The sequence below is a fragment of the Culex quinquefasciatus genome, chromosome 2, assembly GCF_015732765.1.
Source record: "Culex quinquefasciatus strain JHB chromosome 2, VPISU_Cqui_1.0_pri_paternal, whole genome shotgun sequence".
Classification (NCBI taxonomy): Eukaryota; Metazoa; Arthropoda; class Insecta; order Diptera; family Culicidae; genus Culex; species Culex quinquefasciatus.
The window spans coordinates 84368110-84389798 of record NC_051862.1 but is presented as its reverse complement, the minus strand read 5'-3'; the positions used below and the strand labels follow the sequence as shown (position 1 = coordinate 84389798).

General features: G+C 36.7%; 1 protein-coding gene across 22 annotated transcripts in view; it reads right to left on the bottom strand.

Annotated features, from left to right (window-relative positions):
• LOC6042527 (guanylate cyclase 32E) overlaps positions 1 to 20143 on the bottom strand; it is an 87740-nt gene extending 67597 nt beyond the window's left edge. For 3 of the 22 annotated variants that reach the window (XM_038253634.1, XM_038253653.1, XM_038253655.1), the window contains exons 1-2: positions 19840 to 20140; positions 18662 to 19325 (exon numbers count right to left, since the gene is read on the bottom strand). The gene's annotated coding sequence lies outside the window, so the exon portion shown is untranslated. Of the gene's footprint in view, positions 1 to 18661; positions 19326 to 19839 lie in introns of all 22 variants that reach the window. The other 19 variants (XM_038253647.1, XM_038253640.1, XM_038253637.1 and 16 more) reach the window with 19 other exon arrangements.
• Positions 20144 to 21689: the final 1546 nt, after the last annotated feature.

The window sequence follows — 21689 nt, the reverse complement described above, 5'->3', positions numbered from 1 at the left end:
ATTTGAAGATTTGAAGATTTGAAGATTTGAAGAATTGAAGATTTGAAGATTTGATGATTTGAAGATTTGAAGATTTGGAGATTTGAAGATTTGTTAGTGCACAATTTAAAGATTGTATAAATTTGGTTTTATTCTCAAACTTTCAGGTGCTCGATTTGGCACTACAGATTATTGTTATTGCACTCACATTTACGGCACAGACGTTAATTGTATCGCGTTCCTTGTCAGTAGCAATACCAGTTTGGAGTGTTGATGGACAGTTGGGGTCCAGGTCCCACCTCTGCTTGTATTACACGGTGGGTGGGTTTGAAGATTCGGCAAATTGTTTTGGACTGTTTCGCTTTATTTGCCTTCCCAAGTCAGATTAACCGCGCCAGACTCTTATTTTGGCAACGTTTTATTGTCAATGCGTTTTCCGTTTTGGATTGACGAGAGAACTGCAGCAGTAAACATTTGTTCCGGAGGACATCGTAAACGTCCAATTTTTGGTCAACATTTCCTTGTTTGGAGAAGAGTATCAAATTTCGATGTTGATCATTAGTGCCAGTGTCTAGACCATGAGATGTCGGATTTTGATACAAAACAAGGTTAAGAAAAGGTTTAAGAGCAAGATTTCTGTTAGTGATTCATGTTTAACATTAGAATTTATACTTGAAAAAATGTCGACATTTCTGTACAGACCATTAAACATATCACCCGCACCAAATTGCCAACAAGTAATTAGGAATGATTAATAATAAATACGTCAGCAGCACCCGATGCAATTGAAGTGGAAAACAGACCCACACTCCAACGTCAGCTCGGCCGCGATGGTACTCGGCAAACGCTCCAACGGCTGAGTGTATTCGAGACTGACACCCCGCAAACATCAGGGTTCGTACTCGACTCTTCTCATCGCAAAGTATGCACTCTGAAATGTAGTAGCAGCACCCGCAGAAACTTCGTTAACGTTGTTCTCTAAAGACACAAAAAAATATTCAGAATTTTGATGAACAACAAACACAAAAGACATAATTATTAGAAGACAGTGAGCTAGAGAGTTTCTCTCTTTTAAACTTGTGAGAGTTGCTCTCAGGTTGAACTAAAGTCCACATTTTTGAGAAAGAGAGTTACTCTCCTGCTCACTATCTACTGTCTTTAACATACTGTCTCTCTTTGAAAGATGAAGAATTAGCCTCATACAATCCTTTGGCTTGCTTTTCAATTATTTACAAATCTATGAAACTTACAATTTCGATATCAATTAAACAACACTTGCCTTGAACTTCACATTAGAGTCTTGTGCGCATTTTTTCCATGTGACGTATTCGCCAACAGATAATTACAAAAACAACTTGTCTCAGTTGTCTGCTCAACTGTCGTGGATGCGGTAACTCCAACTGACCATAATTATGCGCAGTAATTTATGGTTAATTTTACTCGTTTCGGTTAGCGAATGTTTTTTTCTTGCAGAATTTCGTCCAACCATCACGGTACCATCATCCGCTGTGACCCATATTTGTGCCGGAGGGGCCGTGAGGGATGCCTACGAAGGGTGACGACCCTCTCTCTTGCACATCGCCGACTTCACCGAAATTGAGTTGAAAGAAACATCTGCTACGCGGGTTTTGAATGATTCAGGAAACCAAAAGTGGGTCAGTGGCGCGAAAATCCCGCGTCACCAAAATCCGTCCCCCGTCATTCAGTCTACCAGCCAGCTATTAAAGCCGAAATGGGGACCGAGCTCATACACGGCGATGACGACGTATCTACACAGGTAAACCGGTTCTCGCTGCGTGGTTTTTGTGAAATGCGATATTCCAGATTGGCGAAACCTTCCCTGATTCGATTGCAAACCCGAAGGGGGTTTGTAAAAGGGTGCGCAAAAACCACCTGATTGAAACCCACGTGGATTTATTTCACCGAAGAGACGCTTGGTTCGTTTGAAATTGAAACAGTCGAGTCGTTTCATAGCTTTGATTTGTATTCAAATCAAGCAAAACAATGTGAATAGGCCAATGCAATCCGATTTGTTAAATCAAGAATCAAAAGTCAAGAGTCAAGAGTCAAGAGTCAAGAGTCAAGAGTCAAGAGTCAAGAGTCAAGAGTCAAGAGTCAAGAGTCAAGAGTCAAGAGTCAAGAGTCAATAGTCAAGAGTCAAGAGTCAAGAGTCAAAAGTCAAGAGTCAAGAGTCAAGAGTCAAGAGTCAAGAGTCAAGAGTCAAGAGTCAAGAGTCAAGAGTCAAGAGTCAAGAGTCAAGAGTCAAGAGTCAAGATTTAAGAGTCAAGAGTCAAGAGTCAAGAGTCAAGAGTCAAGAGTCAAGAGTCAAGAGTCAAGAGTCAAGAGTCAAGAGTCAAGAGTCAAGAGTCAAGAGTCAAGAGTCAAGAGTCAAGAGTCAAGAGTCAAGAGTCAAGAGTCAAGAGTCAAGAGTCAAGAGTCAAGAGTCAAGAGTCAAGAGTCAAGAGTCAAGAGTCAAGAGTCAAGAGTCAAGAGTCAAGAGTCAAGAGTCAAGAGTCAAGAGTCAAGAGTCAAGATTTAAGAGTCAAGAGGGAAGAGTCAAGAGTCAAAAGTTCGAATCGAGACATAAAAGTTTGCAAAAAGACTTTTGTTATAAACGTTTTCCATATTTTAAAAGAACCAACCCTTAACCACCAAATATGCACACTTGGTGGGCTGGGTTAGGGTAAAGGGCAACCCCACAACAACATCGTAGCACGGTATGGTTTATTATAATCCCGCAGTGTACAACATGCCTTACCTCTTTAGTACACGAGTTAGCATGGAGCGAAAACACACATCTCTAAAACAGCATTAATCGAAAGCAGCCACAGAAACAACAAACATCAATACAATTTTATTACACATCTCGTAATCACACAAACCGAGCTCTTCTGCGGAAGTGGTTTGGGAAATTATGTGATTTCGGTTTTATATTTGCAATAAATTGGAAAGCAAGATGTTGAAGATCGGATGAGTCTCGTTTGTACAATCGATAGTTTAAAAAACGGATTCCGTGCGCATTTCAACTTTGAGAAGAAAAAATAATTATTTTAAAAAAATAGGAAAAAATGATTTTCTTTATTTGGGAAATGTTTTCAAAATCAAAAATCAAACTGTTCGCTCTACACCCTTGCCTTTTGGCGTTCTCGATTGCTAGATTCCTACTCGAAACTAGGTGTCCGAAGGCTTAATTATTGAGGCAATTGCAAACCTCTTTTTACACCTAAGCTTCCATCCATCCCGGGATTCGAACTAACGACCTTTGGATTGTAAGTCCAACTGCCTACCAGCGACTCTTCCGACACAGAACCCAGGGAGACGACCTGAACTGAACTAACGACCTAACCTCTAGGTTAGACCTCGTTAGAAATATTTATGCAATTTAAATTGCATTTCTAAAGAATAAATTAACAAAAAAACATGTATACAAAATCCACTCACCTTCGTTCCATCATCTGTTCTATCGTGCGGAAAAATAGAACGACCCTTATCTGCCTCACTTAAACTCCCCCCCAACTAGTTAGAACCTGTTAGAACTAAGCTAATCACAATCGTCGCCGACCACCCATCAGAAGGACCGTCTAGCCTGTTTGTGGGGTGACCCGCAGGCCCCCTCCAGCTGGCAAGGTGAAAAAACTAACACCAAAATCTAGGCTAATTGTTATCGCACCTGCTGTACAAAAACCACACAAACAATACAGAATCGGGGTGCTGGCAACAACGTCAATAAAACATAGCTGTATAATTATTCCGGGGCCCCATTCTGACCTCAGCCGTGATTAGGAAGAATTGTGTGGAGGTTTTTTGCTTCTTCAGCCAGAACTATTGATTTTTATTGCTACTCATAGATTTGAGGGGGGTTTTCTATGGGAGCGTTAACCCTTAAATGCAATGTTTTCAAAGTTAGTTTTTTTTTATGTCATTTGTGGGATTTTTTTACATTTTGTAAAAGACATGTTTAGAGTTGAAAAAAACTCTAAACTTGTCTTTTGCAAAATGTAAAAAAAAATCCCAAAAATGACATAAAAAACAAACTTTGAAAACATTGTTCTATTAGCTATTCTGTTTCATATGTTTATAGGATCTTTTCAAAAAAACTCTTAAACTTCACTTTTGTTTATCAGCATTTACTTATGCACTCATATTGAGCAGCTTTAATTCTTTTGGTATTTTAAGAACTTACCATAAAATTGTACCATAAAAAATTATTCCAAATTTGCTTTTTATATGATGAAAACAAAAAAAAGAAATATACCTATATAAGTATTAATTCTGGGCAATGAAATTATAATTTGAAAATTTTAAATTTTAATGAAAAAAATATTAGAAAATGCTTTATAAACTATGATAGTTGACTAGCAATCATTGATGTTATCTTTTAGAATATTGTTATTTTCCCCGTGTTGAGCAACTTTTGTTCTACGAAAAACATCACTTCTCTTGTTATATATTTTTCCTGTCTTTTTTTTTAGTATTTTAATAAACATTGATCTTGTTAACTTTATGTTTATTTTTGATAGAATTTGGCTTATTTTACCTCCTCCTAGCTTTTGCATTTTAAGTTTATTCATGACATTACATCTACTTTTTTTTTTTTTTTTGCTTGTTTTTCAAAGTATTTAAAATGTGTGAAATTGTGTAGAGGAATAGTTTCTGAAGTTACAAAAATAACTGCATACTTATTTTTTCTTAAAAATTGACGTAAGGCCGTTGCAAATATTTGGTGATGTTTATGTCCCTCGGCTCTGACAAAAGTGAAGGGGGAGGTTGGCGAAAAAATTGAAAAATTAAATTTCATGCCATTTCTCCAACGTTTGAAAAAAAAAGTATTTTAAAATGCATATTATTAGTTGTATTGCAATCATTGTTTTTCGAAATATATTGGTATAGTGAAGACAATATTTTCACAAACACATTTTTTGCTTTACTGTAGACTAGAATTTACAAAAATGCATTTTTAATGGTTTTCAATTGATTTGAATTCTGTTCCCATTACAAATTTTCAAAATTTTTGGAAAAATAATGTTTATGCCACCTGTTTTTTCATGCATATTTTGAAGTAGGGGGCGACATAAATTTAAAAAAATATTGACAACGGCCTAATATTATTTTTAATAAACATAATCCCATAATCCCTGGAAACATATATTTTTTAAACATTGGCAAAGTTTCATAAAACATCAATTTTTTTTATTTTCTATATTTTTATAATAGTCTTTTCAATGCTTCTTGTAGAACAAAAATTTACTGAAAAATTGTGTTTGGCGAATTTTTAGATCAAAGTCGACGATTAAAATAGTAGTTTATGCAACAAGGTGCAAAAAGAGGATTTTTTCAGCACGAGTCGTACATTTATCCAACGAGGTTCACCGAGTTGGATAAATACGACATGTGATGAAAAAATCAAGTTTTGCAACGAGTTCCATACAACGTTTTTTGCAATTCCGAAAAACACCCTTTGAACAGAATTATAAGACAAATGTCCATGCATTGATTCAATGAATCGTTTGAATAAAAAAAAATGTTGAAAAGTATAACTTTTCCTATAGGATATAACAAGTGCTGAAAAGTTCAACTTTTCAGCATCCATTTGAGTGCTGAAAAGTAGAACTTTTCAGCATTTATTTTGAAAAGTGTTGCTATTCGATTCTGTTATTTTTGGTACAGAAAAGTAGGCTATTTCGTCGTTCAAGAATGACAGGAAAAGTATGTAGTTTCACGACGGAATTGCGAAAAAAAGATTTTTAGTACTAAATATTCATTTATGTATTCTCTTCTGGGCCATTTTCAACCTGAAAATGTGCTATAGATAATTTTATTCAACAATTTAAGCTATTACAAATATTTTACAAAATGTTTGTCGCGACTGATTTTAAATTGCCAGATCATTGCATTGAAACAGTCTTGTAACTGAAGTTTGGGTCTAAGGGTTAGATTCTTTAAACGGATCACATTTCACATAATCTACATGGGAGGAAGGATGCGTGGACATACCGTACCAAACGCCCAAAGCATTTTTTCATGTATGTTCTAAATATAATATTAAAACAACCAAGAAATTGTGAATAAAAATAAAGAACCCAAAAATAAGAAGTATTTTTTGCTAAACAATAATAAATTTTGTAGTTTCAAACAAGAACAAATAACATAATATAAAAATAGCATTGGAAGGTTCAATCTTTAACCATGCTGAGTAGATTCCGATGACCCACTTTGATTAGTCTCTGTCCGACTCCAACGACCCAAACAACAGCAGCGGTCCACCAGAAAAAAAAACAGATCATTTCCCTGTTTGCACTTGTTGTAACAAGTCGCCCAAAAGGAACGCAAAACAAGCAACGTAAATAAATCAATTCTCTCATGTTCATTGTCTTAACCGGCAAAAAGCGGAGGGAGCGACGAAATTGTTGCGGGAGGAAGTTTCGGGATAGGCATCGTTGCACTATGGGGTTTCAGGCGGCCATAAATCGAAAAACCGACATACTCTAATTATTTTTTTGGTATTTTTTTTCGAAAATAAACATTCTAACTAAGAAAAATCCAGAGTTTGAAAGTTGTAGGTTCAAAATTCACTGAATTGCAGACCTTCAAAGGCGAAAATGGTAAGAAAAAACATGTTTTTTGACAAAAAAATGATTATTTTTCATAGTTGTATTGTGTAGCTGTTTATGTATTTTTTCCTGCATCATTATATATATTCAGAAAGGTAATTGATTCAACTTTTTAATAACATTTTACAAAACACACTTTTACAGGCTAAAAAAAATAATAAAAATCAAAAAAGATGGATTTTTATTCAAAATTTAGTTTTTTTCAACTTTGCTAATGGAGTACTTTCTTTGTGTGCATTTGTGCGGTCTGATCTTAAAGCTTAAAATTTGAACCATGTCCTAACTTGTCTCCAAATTTCAAAGTGCTCTTATGTGCACTTTTTGAGTTATGCCATTTTGAACATTTTGATTCATGCATGAAAATTAATGATTTCGCGTATACGCTTGGTTAAAATCACATTATTTACCTGCGGAAGCAGAAATGACGTACCTGCTATGTATGTTTTGAAAATGGTTTGATATTCATGACTTTGTTGGTACTTAGGTACGTTTAATAAAATTAGAAATTCCTATTCTAAGTATTTTACAGAAACGATTCGTCGAATATTCATATCATATTCGTTGTTGTGTTCTTTTGAAAGTATGGATAATAATACCGTAGTGTCCCTGTACGATATAACGAAGCACTATTTTGAAAACGTGAGAACTACTTTCGAGTATATTTGTAAGAATTACAACATTGCAGAACCATCACATGATCAACTCAGGGAAATACCACAGAGGAAAAACTACGCATGTTGTTCTGTAGCTTCAAAACGAGGTATACAAAAGCCCATAGAAGAAGTTCATATTTTAAGTAATCTAACGACAATCGGTTACATAGTGATTTTGATTTAGAAGAATTTATCGTGGAAAACGTGAATTTGCAAGTGGATCAACAAAAAACGTGGACGAGAATCCATACAATGTTCCATAAAATAAACCGTCTAAAATTCTAAAACACCGCAAAAATCAAATTTTGATTGGAGGAGGGGGGGGGGGGGTCTTCAAAGAGAGGTGGATTTTAACTCAAGAAGAAGGGGAGGGAGATTGAACGTAAATCAGAAACTTTAACATAGCATAAACCGCCATTCCGTGCATCTAATAGACAGAGCAAGAATATTAAAATTCACCACATTAATGCATGTGGCCTCAAATATATGAAAAAATCGAAAATTAAACTTATTTTCTGGAAAAATATCAAAATTCATTTGTTTTCATTATACTAAGTACAAACAACACAAAAAAGTCACAAAAAAGCAAAAAAATATTTTTGGCCGCTCGCTTATATGGAAATACCCCATAGTGCGTTGGCGCCACCGGAAAAAAAAGTTGGAAAACTACACCGGAAGTGGGGGGGGGGGGAAGATGAACACGCAGGAAAGGGCCTCTTCCAGAAATACAAAGCTTTTTTCGGGGGTCGAATGAAATTAGGTCAAAGACTCGACTTTCTTCCTTTATATGCGTCACTGGAATCCCTTGAGATGTTGGGCTGTGTTAGGAAGATCCCTGCTGAGCTGGCGTGTTAAAGTTATTTGTTTTCGAACCTTCCGATAGGAATCACGGATGCCAAATCATCAGAAAACTTTGGGATCAAAGGAAGTCCTAATTGAATAGCTTACGAGGTAAGATGGAGAGGGTTCGCTAGATAATTGAATGATTAATCATTTGCTCACGTTCAATCATTATTTAGGAAAAAGGTGGCATTCTATACTTCTTGGACAGTCACTAAAATTTAAGGTTGTAAATTCGGCAAATAAGCCTTAATCTCTGTAGGCGTTTAATCGAAAATAAAAATAATCGGCTGTAAATTTACCAACTTCATTTAAAAATCAATAAAACCAAGCCCATCGTGACTTCACCTTGTCTCCAGTGCGCGCTGCCAATTCTCAAATGCCATATTTGGGATCGCTTGGTCCGAGCATGACCTTAGCAAATTTGCGTTTCGGTTGCGCCTTTCTTTCACCGCGAAAGGCAGCCCGGACTTGATCACCAACGGCATGAAGTAATCCGTCCGGTCCTTCAATGTCTGCCAAACACTTGGGCGACAACCGGTCATAAAGTTCACCTCAAGCCGACGACGCCACGGCCCCCACAGATCACGCCCAAAATCCCCCCAAACTGTCAACTTTTTTTTGTGGTGTAATTTGCACCAAAACCGCGGAGAACAAAGGTACCAGCGGAACCAGCGAACCCCTTCGCGGACAAGTTTGGACATCTGACGCGTAGGTCTCTCCGCAAAGTCCTTCAATGGTTTAAGGGGTTACCTATACAAAAAAATTATTGATGTATTTTTTTACTTCAAACGGCAAGCAGTTTAAAATGTGTACATTGAAAAACTTACATAAAAATCAAGGACATCCTTGTTTTGTAATTCTTTTGTTTTTGACTTTTTGTTCAGAGTTTTCAGATTTTTTTGATTTTCATAAAACTTTATCAATACCTTCAGCAAGCTCTAAAAAATTTCGTTCATTTCGAGAATCAATATATTTTAAGAACTCCTCTCTCTCCCCTTTAATAAATTTCCCATAAAACTTTAAAAAAAAAACTTAATCCATCTTAAGGTGGCTGGTGCCTTCCTCACATTAATGCAGTTTTATTTTCTAAACAGCAATGCAAATACAAATGAGCAATTCTCTACCAAAACCAGAAATGGATTTTATTTGTATTTTTTCATATGGCTCAAACTTTGTGGGGGCCTTCCCTAAGACCAAATAAGCTATTTTGCGTCATTGGTTCACCCATACAAGTCTCCATACAATTTTGGCTGCTGTCCATACAAAAATGGTATGTAAATATTCAAACAACTGTAACTTTTGAGTGTATTTTCTGATCAATTTGGTGTCTTCGGCAAAGTTGTAGGTATTTTTTAGGACTTTTGAAACACGGTACACGGAAATTTTCTTTGTAGATTTTTTAATCAACTTTTCTTTCACTAAAACTCAATTTCCCAAAATACGTATTTTTTTTTAATTTTCGAGATTTTTTGATATGTTTTAGGGGACAAAAATCCGCAACTTTTGAGCCATAGAGAAACATGGTCAAAAAATCTGCCGCCGAGTTATGAATTTTTGAAAAAATAGTGATTTTTGGAAAAAATCGAAGTTTTATGCAAAAACAAATTTGACATTATTTTTAATGCAAAATTTAATTTGCAATCGAAAAGTACTTTACAGATTTTTTGATAAAGGGCTCCGTTTTCAAAATATAGCCACCGAAAGTTTGATATTAGCGAAATATTTGCAGTTTTTCAATTTTTGAAAATAGCGACCATGAGTGACCATTTCTAAAAAAAATTTTTTTTGGAGAGTTCAGAAAATTTGCTTTAAAATTGTCTAAGAGACATTGAAGATTGGACCTCAGGTTGCTGAGATAGAGCTGCTTTAAGAAAAAGAAACACGAAAATTTAAGTTTTCTAAATCTCACCAAAACAACCCACCATTTTCTAATGACGATGACACTGAACTTTGAACACGACGGGTCGCGGATGGACCCGGACATTATTTTCATCGAAACATCTTAGATTCGGCCTCCAAAAAGTGTATAAATAAAACTTAAGTGCTAATAACTTTTGATAGGGTTGTCGGATCTTCAAAATCTTGAGATCATTGGAAAGGTCTTTGAAATACCTTTCTAAAAATATATAACGATATGGGTTGTCTTACAAAAAAACACCCGGACTTTTGTTAAAATCTTTTTTTAGCATAATTCTGGAAGTACTTTTCTAAACTTCATAATATTAACTGAGTCTTATGGGACCCCAAGACGGATCGAATGAGACCAAAACGGTTCAGTCAGTTCGGAGATAATTAAGTGCATTTTGTTATGCACGAACCCACATCCAGACGCACGCACAGACATTTGTTCAGAATTTGATTCTGAGTCGATAGGTATACGTGAAGGTGGGTCTAAATATTATATAGTGCCATAGTTTGGCGCTTAAAAACTCACAATATTTCATTCACGTTGCCTCGAGTTGCTCTTAGGTATCTGATTAACCTACCGGCAGTCACGTACGTGTACTTTGTACACACTTTGTAAGGACACTTGTAAGATCGCCAAAACACGCGACATCCGGAACTTAACAAGAAAGAATTTTTTGAAGCAATTATTGCTGTTAACTTAAGCATTACCAAGCAAAAAAAGTAAACTTTTCCCATTACCCATGATCGTTTGTGATTTTTATAGTTGGTCCTGTTTATTAAACTTAAATGGGAAATACCTGGGTGCAGAATAGTTGTTCGCAAAGCGGCCTCAATTTAGAACTGTCAAAGTGGAACCAATTTACTGTTCGCAAAATGCTACCAAGAAGTGGCAAGTATTGTAATCGATCTATAATTTATTTTGCCGGTGGTGTCGAGCTTTTGCGGTATTCGAAGTAAACAAATCCTAAAAAGAGGGTAGGAATCGAGATTGGTTAAATTCGTCGCTAGCATTTCAATGAGCGCTATGTCTTACGCAAAACCTACGTTTATGACGCTTTGTGAAATATTAGCAAAGAATTATCAATGAATGGCACATGCCAAATAATATTGAATAATCTTACTCCAACATTATTATTGCGCTCAAAGATACACAATCTCGGAACATCGATTAGGTTGTTTTTCTGATTCACGAAATTCCACCCACTTCTGAAGCAATATTTCGTCACGTGGAAATAAAAAAAAGGCCTCTTTCGGCCGCCCATCGATTAGTCTACAAACATAAAAAGTGCGAAGCCCTTAGGGCTTTTGTTAATTTGATTTGGTTACCCACGATGGATTTTCTTGAAATAATTCGAACTGTCAAAAATCCACCAAAGCATTTACCACATTGATCGCACAAAAATCTGTGGTAGAAAAGTATCCACCGGTAGATGCTTTGGTGGTTTTTTGACAGTTCGAATTATTTCAAGAAAATCCACCGCGGTTAACCAAATGAAATTAACAAAAGCCCTCTTAATTTTTCAACGAAAATTTAAACATAAACAGATTTAAAAAAAGTCAAAACAAGTCATTTCCGCAGCAAAAAAATATGTCACGCTTGAGCTTGAACATAGCCTTCCACTTTGTTTATGTTTACAGCTGTAGTGCAGATCTGGGTGCTGAAAAGACAGAATGCGTAACGTGATTTTCGAATGCTTCCCACTAATACATCTGCACTACAGCTGTAAACATAAACAATGTGGCAGGCTATGTTCAAGCTCAAGCGTGACATATTTTTTGCTGCTGAAATGATTTGTTTTGATTTTTGTTAAATCTGTTCATGTTTAAATTTTCGTGAAAAAATAAAGGGCTTCACACCTATTTATGTTCGTAGACTAATCGATGGGCGGCCTAAAGAGGACTTTTTGATTTCCACGTGACGAAATATTGCGTCAGAAGTGGGTGGAATTTTGTAAATCAGAAGAACAACCGAATTGAAGTTCCGAGATTGTGTATTTTTGAAGCGCAGTGATAATGTTGGAGTAAGATTATTCAATATTATTTGGCATGTGCCATTCATAGTTAAAGTTATTGATAATTCGTCGCTAACATTTCAAAAAGCGTCATAAACGTAAGTTTTGCGTGAGACATAGCGCTTATTGAAATGTTAGCGACGAATTTACCCAATCTCGATTTCTACCCTTTTCTTAAGATTTGTTTACTTCGAATACCTCAAAAGCCCGACGCTACCGACAAAATAAATTGTAGATCGATTACAATACTTGCCACTTCTTGGTATCATTTTTCGAACAGTAAATTGGTTCCGCTTTGACAGTTCTAAATTGAGACCGCTTTGCGAACCACTATTCTGCACCCAGGTGCATATGTATTAGTGAGGAGCATTCAAAAATCACGTTACGCATTCTGTCTTTTCAGCACCCAGGGAAAAACTGCATGTGTTTGGAATTATTTGAAAACTTACAAAAAATTTGCCTTTTATTTTTATGTTTAAAAAAATTATTGTAAAAATCATTTCTATTTTAATATCTATTTTTAAAGACGAATCCCGATTTTTGAATTTAGCTTTTCTTACAAATACAAAAATCAAAAACTTTTTTTTTTAAATAAACTTTTTGAAAATCGGATTTCATCATACACACGGGACCGATTTAACGAGTCTTCACTAAAATTTTGAGCCGATTTGGTCAAAGCAGTGTTGATATATTGTGGCACGCGTTTTTTGAAATTGCTATCATCAAATAGCTATATTTCGGCAATAAAACAACCAATTTTTTTTGATATATGAAAATGTATATTTAAATGCCCTGAAAACATATTTAAATAAAAGTTTAAATGTGTTGTCATACCAACCTCTGACATTATGCCGATTTACATTTATGTAACCCCATAATCATTAAAATCTGTTGATATTGTTTAAAGGGTACCGTAAAACGGGGTGACTTTGATAAGTTTGAGATTTTTACGCAAAATGAAGAGTACAAATTAAAATGAAGAGTACAAATGAAATACGTACGCAACGGTATGGAATCATACTGACCGTGGTAGAGAAATGTTCAAAGTACCTTAAGAGGAACTTTCAATTAAATTTTGAAAAGTTTAAAAAGTTAGTTGACTATAATTAAGAAAATGTCGATGAATTTCTCAACGAACATGATTTTCAATCGTAAAACGGAATGCATTTTAAGATTTTTTGGATGATTTTCCTCTAGGAGAAGGTAACATAAGTTTGTAAATGATGAATGTTATGAAATATGAATCAGAAACATAATTAAAAAAAAAACCTCAAGATTTCTAGGCATTTTCAGTTGAACAAATTGAATAAACTTTTTAACAATTTTACTTAAAATTTATATGTATTTTGTTTAAAAGCTTATAAACTTAGTTAACTAAATATGAACATTGCTGTACGTACACGAAAGGATTTTGGGTTAAAATTTGTACCCGCCAGCAAAAACTAATGATTAGGTAATGGTCTTGAGATCGGGCTTAGATAACTCTATTGGTCCAATTTTTCGAAATATTACTTTGGAAAAGGTCTTAACATAGATAACATTATAATAGTATAAGTATTCAAAAAAAAAACAAACAAGAAAAGAAGCTCGTTTTTACGGTTTCGTTTTTTTTTTTAATGTTTATAAGGTTATTTTGATTTGAACTTTTACAAAAAAAACACACACACACACTTGATTCTATTACTTTATAAAAATATGACATTTATAAAAAAAAATAGCATTAGGTCTGTCTGTTCTATCGTTTCACCTCTTGCTGGTAATTGTCCCAATATATTTTTTCTCATAGACCCTTAAACAACACCAGAAATGGTGCGGAAAAACATTTAGACAGCTGGAACTATTTTGAAAATTCTCTGACCATGACCATTCTATTTTACCATGAGATAATCATTGTAATTGTAATTGTAATTTTATTTTATTTTGCATAGCTGGCTCAAAATCTCAAGGCTCAGGGCTCAAACGACCTGACCACAAGAAAAAAATAGATATTACACTGCTTAAATACTTTTTAAAATCATAAATATCTATAAACTTATATGTAACCCCTTCCGAACCTATTAGTGGACAACAGTGCGAAAATGAGAGGTCACCACACTACACTAGCGCAGACACAAGCAGATTTCTGTCCATTTTTTTTACTTTTCGCGCGTTTAAACCGGCTAAAATGTAGGTCTCTTGCGGAGCCAGTTTTGCTAAAAATGAATGAATCCGAAGGTGCTATAAAAAAAAGGCGAACGCCAACAACAACAACAAAAGCAGTTTAGTTGACTGAACAAGCCGTTTTTGTTGTTTTTGTTATTCCTGGCGTGGTGGCGCGCGCGGAAAAGTAAAAGTGGTGAATGAAGAAAACGTTTATTCGCAAACGGTTTTGACGCGGCGGCGGGTTTAAAGTTGCCCAAACCGCCAGCTGTTTCCGCACCACGGTCTAGGACTGGGACGGCCGGATCGGGTTTGGATTTGACAGGTGTTGGTGACCGGAGGGGGTCATGGCAAGTGGCAAATTGTGATTATAGCTTAAAAATTTACGTAATTTGTGGTCACGCTTTAATATTAAAACAAACTACAAAACTGTATTTGATTTGTGAAAAAAAATCGATTCAATTGTTCTCAAAAGTTTACACTCACAGCAGGCCGAGAGTAAAACGCATCGAATAATGTAATATTCGAGAGAAAATGGTCCTCAGTTCTGTGAGTGCACTTTTTTGGGAACGGATCTGAGAGTAAAACGCATTCTGCCATTTTGTGTTTTATTCCCTCAGTTCGTTCACAGCACCTTTTTACTCCCAGTCTGAAAGCGAGGGAGGGAGTCGTGCTGTTATTAGTGTGTTATTAGCTAAGCAAGACATCACAGTTCGGATAACCCCAAAGGACAGGTTCAAGTAGCTCTCAAGACCGGCACAAATTAGCTTACGTCACTCGACTCCTCTCGCTCGACGCAAAAATGTAGTGGAGATGAAGGCTGCATGATTGATTGTGTGCAAATGTTTACCGGCAAGCTGTATTTTTTTCTTCTCCATCCTGTCATTGAGAGTCTTTGCCGGTTTCGACGTGGATTAGACGCGCGCGATTGCTACCGGTCAAGGTCCGACTAGGCCTTTGGTTGCGCCCCATTTCAAGGTTCATGGCACATTGTTTACCGTCGGTTTGTAAAGAGATCTGGAGGATAATATCCTTGCCCGAAATCTGAGTCCAATTCTTGGCAAGATGCCTAAAAGGAAGTTCAGTTTTGAGCCTGTATAAAATTAATGAAAATTGCACAAGAAGCTCGTTTTTTCGCTGACCCGCTTCTAGAGCGGCATAATCGTCCTTCAAGTGCCACTAAAAGGCGTCATTACCGGGCATAAACGTCCTACCAGAACAAAGTTTTTCGCACCCTTCGTCAGATTGATATTGCCGCTTGGGATTCGCGGAATAAAACTCTTTTCTTTTTCGCAGTGTCAAGAAACTGTAATTAAAAGCAGTCTTCGTCGCAAACTGATGACACTTTTACAACTCATATATAACGCGATGAGCTGGCAACATTAATTGTGCCAAGTAATTTACCCCGATCATGGGTAGGAAGGATTGTTTTTAATATACTGAAGTGAATAACGAGTAGAAGTAGCGTAAGATGTGTCCTACAAAGTTTTCCCTCCACACCCCATCTTGGACACTGTACCCCCAAAACTCACCAGGAAATCAATGATTTATATTTTTTACTTTTACACACAATTTTTTTCAGAATAATGTAAATTTAGTTTAATTTGTTTTATTGGCTTTGGGCCCACCGCCCAAAATTCTTTTCAATCATTTTTATTTCTCCCATATTCTGAAGGTAATTTTGAACATCTTTTGTTTTTCGAAAACTTTATTCCACTTTTTATGATTTTCTTCAGTCATTCTTTTATTTATATACATTTACCTTGTTTAGTTTTTGTTTTTGATTTGTAGGCCACGCTTCAATCATCATCTTTTGACATTATGCTCTTGTCCAGTCACTTTTTCGATTTTTTTCCTTTTTGCCTTTGTTACAAAAGAAAGGTGTATGCTTTTGGAAAAACGCTTTTCTCAGAAAACTTAAAAAAAAATCTTTCACGGCGGGGAATCGTCCCAGAAAAAATCCAATTACTGATGCGCTCTTTCGATTGAATTTTGGCCTGAAACTCGGAACTCAAAGCCTGATTTTGAGAGCTCTTTTTCTGTAATACTTGTGCGATGTCTGTATCCGCTCCTAAAAATTAGTGTCTTCCATCATTGGAAAACCGCTCGTAACACCCACAATTTTTATCTTTCAGATTTGTAGTCGTGGGGTCGGAGACGAGCATTCTATTTTTCGATTCACAATTTTGGACCAGTAAATGTGGCCAAAGCCATTTTAGAGGTATTTTTTGGACTATTTTACAGACAACACTTTCAAATTCAAAGAATCCAATTTCAAACAAAAAGCCATTCTAAACATGCACCATAAACTGCTTGTGCCCAAAATTTTAAACTTTTACAAATATGTACAGAGATACAACCATATTAGTGTTTAACATCTTTATTTACCCCATTTTTTCCAATTAAATTGTTGGTTTTATACAGAATAATATACTGAACATCAAATGCATAAATAAGCGTTAAACAATGTATCTAAAGAGTTCACAAAACAGTTTTTTCTGCCTCCTGATTTTTTTTTTGAAAATGCGGACAAAAAATTGAAAAAAAATTGCTCTACAATTTATTCGAAAAAATCCACTATGATCGTCACATATCTCAGTGAGAAAATTCAGTTGAACTTTAAATTATATGAATAAGAATTTTAGAACTCTTCACAATATTTGTTTGATAATTAAGTTCTGTAAAGTAGAGAGAGTAAGGCCGTTGCAAATATTTTTTAAAGTTTATGTTAAAAAATGTTCTTAAATGAATAATTTTAGTAGACCAACGGCTGCCTGCCACTTTGACAAAATTTAAATGTTTGGAAAGTTAAACAATTTTAACATCAATCCCTTCCCTACTAACCCCGAGTAGGCCGCGGGTAATCGGCTCCCCTCCCACTAACATTTACACACAAGATCCTCTGTAATTATTAAGAGCGAGTCCACGAACAGGGCATACCCCTTTGTATGGGACGTCGTTTGGACCTCACCAATCTGCCTGAAATTTTCAGGGGTTGTTTGTACATATAAAACTAGCATCTGGCCAAAATATGAGCACTCTAGGTCAACGGGAAGTGGGGCAAATCGGGACACAAAGTTTGAAGGTTCAAAAACGTCAAAAATCGTAAAAAGGCTGTAACTTGGGCAAAATTTAATTTAATTTAAAAATTCAAAATGCATCTGAAAGGGCTTAAAAAATGCAACAAAATGCAGGATAGAGCACCCCAATTGGTTAAATCTAAAGGGAGTTATTGACATTTTAGTGAAAAAATAGCATAATTTTCAAACTCAAATAAAAAAGTGTTCCATCCAGATATCAACTCGGTTCGACCTGCAGCTTGTAGGGGACATCTGGGACTACCATCTGAGACTGAGAACGCTTTGGGTAAGGCAGTTTAACATATTAAATAGACACTGTTACTTTTAATGAATTTTTTGGATGTAAATTTTTGCTCGGGGGACCCCTTAGATCCTATTTTCTGATGATAATTTTATCATATTCGTGTTTCTGAGACAATTTCACAATAGAAACATGCATAAAAATGTTTATTTTCATCCATTTTAACCCTTTAAAAAATGAAAGTTAAAAAAAATTTAGATGCTGCTTTTTTTCTGGTGTCATAGTATCTAGTATCCTTGGAAACGAACTTGAATTTCAATAAATGTGAATCGAAGATTTTTTTTAACTTTCATTTTTTAAAGGGTTAAAATGGATGAAAACAAACATTTTTATGCATGTTTCTATTGTGAAATTGTCTCAGGAACACGAATATGATAAAATTATCATCAGAAAATGGGATCTAAGGGGTCCCCTAAGCAAAAATTTACAACCAAATAATTCATTAAAAGTAACAGTGTCTATTTAATATGTTAAACTGCCTTACCCAAAGCGTTCTCAGTCTCAGATGGTAGTCCCAGATGTCCCCTACAAGCTGCAGGTCGAACCGAGTTGATATCTGGATGGAACACTTTTTTATTTGAGTTTGAAAATTATGCTATTTTTTCACTAAAATGTCAATAACTCCCTTTAGATTTAACCAATTGGGGTGCTCTATCCTGCATTTTGTTGCATTTTTAAGCCCTTTCAGATGCATTTTGAATTTTTAAATTAAATTAAATTTTGCCCAAGTTACAGCCTTTACGATTTTTGACGTTTTTGAACCTTCAAACTTTGTGTCCCGATTTGCCCCACTTCCCGTTGACCTAGAGAGCTCATATTTTGGCCAGATGCTAGTTTTATATGTACAAACAACCCCTGAAAATTTCAGGCAGATTGGTGAGGTCGATGCGAGATGGGTATGCTTTGCTCGTGGACTCGCTCTTAAGTCAAATGTAATTACAAAAGCCGACTCGGTCCTAACCAGGTCCCAGTACCAAAAAGGACCTAATAAAAATAATTTTATGAAAAAAAAAAAAGTTAAACAATTCACATTGAAAGAACATCTTGCAACCAAACACATTAAATTCAAGCATTGTTTTCTCAAAACCCGCGTTGGCGTTCAATAAACACCTAAAAAAAAGAAATATAGACTCACCTTATTTCCAGGTCTCTCGATCGCCCAAATCCTCCTCCACACCGTACGATCATGCAGGATCAATAAATTTCCCCCTTCGCTCACCGCTCCTCCCTCTCGAATTCTTCTTTTTCTTCCGTAAAAAAAATCGTATAAATCTGCAAATGCACAGCTGTTTTTCTCCTCGACTTTTCCTCGACGTAAATATTTACTCACAACACCATGCGGCTGCCCCAGCCTACTATCTGGCAGGTTGTTTCTTGTCACCGATATCGCCGGCCCAATCGTTAGCACCTTCTCCGACCACGTAACCCCTTGATCTTAACTCTTGCAGCGTACCTGCTGCTGCTGCAATTAGCGCGAAAAATGTCCAGCCTCAACTTGAAAATCTCGTTCTGCACCATACGCTCAAGGTTAGCTGCACGCTTCAATCAAGACACCTCCAAGAGTTGGTTCTCTAGGGTTTCGCAGAAGTGAAACTGAATTGGATTTAGCGCTACTTTGAGGTTATGTCTAAGAAAACTAGACCTCGATATCACAAGTTTTGATTGGTTTGGAGGTCTTCGACAAACTTGAAGAGGGATATGAATTTGCGAATTTCTAGAGAACTGCTCACCAACACAAGACGCCACGACGAAATATCTTGCACTGCGACAAGAAAAACTAAAATTGCTGTAAAAAAAAACTAGAACACGCGACGCGACGCAAACCGTTCAACAAACCTCAATCTATCAACCTATGGCAACAAAATCAGAGTGTGTTTAACAGCGTGTACCGACACACAACGACTGACGACTGGTTCTAGTCGTTGCGTCTTTCGCACACAAATCCTCGCTCAATCTTCTTATTTTATAAATAAATCTCCTGCCTTAACTGCACGACGCTTTTCAGTGGCGCGTTTTTGGCTTCCTCACACATATTTTTCTCCCTAAGTTGATTATTAGGCAGGTTCGGGAAGTATACGACAAACACAACAGAAAACGTGAAAACTCGAGCGTTCGTTGAACTCTCTCTCTCGCGCGCGGTTTGCCGTGCGTGCGTGAAACACTCGGTCAAACACGCAAATCGTGACACATAAACCTCAGCTAAACTCGTTAAACTTGGAATTCTTTGCCTAACTACCTTAACTCTAAAGCCTCAACTCATTGTCACCAAAGTATACGCTCCCAGGTGAAAGTGAATTGCGCCCGCACACACACCTCTCTTCCTCGAGCACCTTGGTTTCTTCAGCGCGCAACTTGTCCTCGTCGTTGCAATTGCACATGCACCTCAAGAGCGGCGCCGCGCACGATCACCCCGCGCAATCTGCCTTCGCTCCTCGTCTTGCACCAACCAACCAATTGCGATTTCCTTCTCGCTCACTCACTTTTTTGCAAAAAAAGGCAACTTGTGTGCAAACTACTATTAAGTACGGCTCCGAAGGCGCAGCGAAGAAAAAACACGTCCGTTCCCGGCCAAGTGGCACGACCAACTGATCTGCAAGCAATCCGTACTAACTTGGTGCGGCTAGCAAGTGAGACTAACTAGGGTGACCCGGCGTGTGAAGCAATGCTGTTGCTCCATGTGGTTCCTGCTGGTCGAATGGTTCGCGGTTGTGTTGCTTCAGGAGATGTACGGAAGGGTATTGGTATCGTGGAGCGGAAACTCGGATAATTCGTTGTTGAATATCTCTGGAATGCCAAATAACAATAATTTCCCTTCCAGAAATATATATTGGTTTCATGAATTCCTCAAAAGCCTCTGCAATCGCAAAGATCTGCTTGATTTCAACATATGCTTCTAATTTTTTTATGTGGTAGAGATTGTTTGAAGACTTTTCCAAACTGAGCATAAAAAACCTCCGTCTCTAATACGGACGTCGTGCAGTACATTTACATTTCTGGCATAACTTTGTTATAAATTGAGTCAAATTGCTACAGAATTAATTCGAACCGCAGTTGTAGATTCTTGGTTAGTAACTCTTCAATGTTGAACCACTTAGGTTCAGGTATTGATGTTGATGTTTTGACAGTGCAACAGGATCTCAATCTTTAACACGAACGTCGTGCAGCAATTTGGAACACTCCAATTTCAGCGAAGATCGCAGTATACAACAAGTCCATTATCGAAGTTTTGGATTGTGACTTTCGGATCGAACTCCGGAATGATGTTGATTTGACTGCATCTAGTCTAACTTTTTTGCTAACGAGTTCAACCTTTTCTCAAAGATGCCAGGCGTTCGACCTCTTCTTTGGAATACAGATGATATTTGTCCTTGATAACCACGTTACTGGATTGGCAAATACAATCGATGTTGCTTTTCTTCGATGCTTTTTCTTTGTTCGAAACGTTCTTTTTGAAGCATTTAAAATGTCATTGTGGCATTCTGCTTTGTTAAATTGCGTTCCTGTTTGTTTCTGTTCATCACAGATGACAGTTATTGGCATACAAGTTCATAATATTTGTGATGGCCTGGCAAATCCTTTTCCTTGCAACGTGTTTTTGCTTATTCGACTCGCAACTTTCCGTTGTCATGTTCTTGTTACTGAGGAAACAGGCATTTCCAGGGCAGCTTATTGTTCATTGACTACTGGTTGCTTTAAAGCTTGTTTCGATTATTTTAACACAATGATCTGTAGTGCAGTCATTCTAGTTGGGTTCACATAGCCAGTCTCACTTTGTGGTTCAGCATCTAGATGTTAAATATGACAATTGGATTTGCCTTTTCCAGAAGAAGTTATTTTCTTGAATAATTTGTACTACCAGCTTCGCACCTGCAAAATAATAAAAAAACATCAGTTCGACCCACTTCACCCTGCTAGCTGAACAACTCCAAGAGTCTTTCGCGAAAACTCTGCTCGCCGACCGAGCCCTTTTCGCCGAACACAGCCGAAGTCTCTGAACCCACACACACTCACGCAGACCCTGACGACGCGCAACAAGTAGTAAAACGTAAACACAACACAGCGCGGTGCGGCGTTGTGGAATTCGCGACCGGCTGTTGAAACGTAAACAACAACCACTACCACATTGACGCGGCGAGCCGACGCGGATAACGTTATCATTTGTA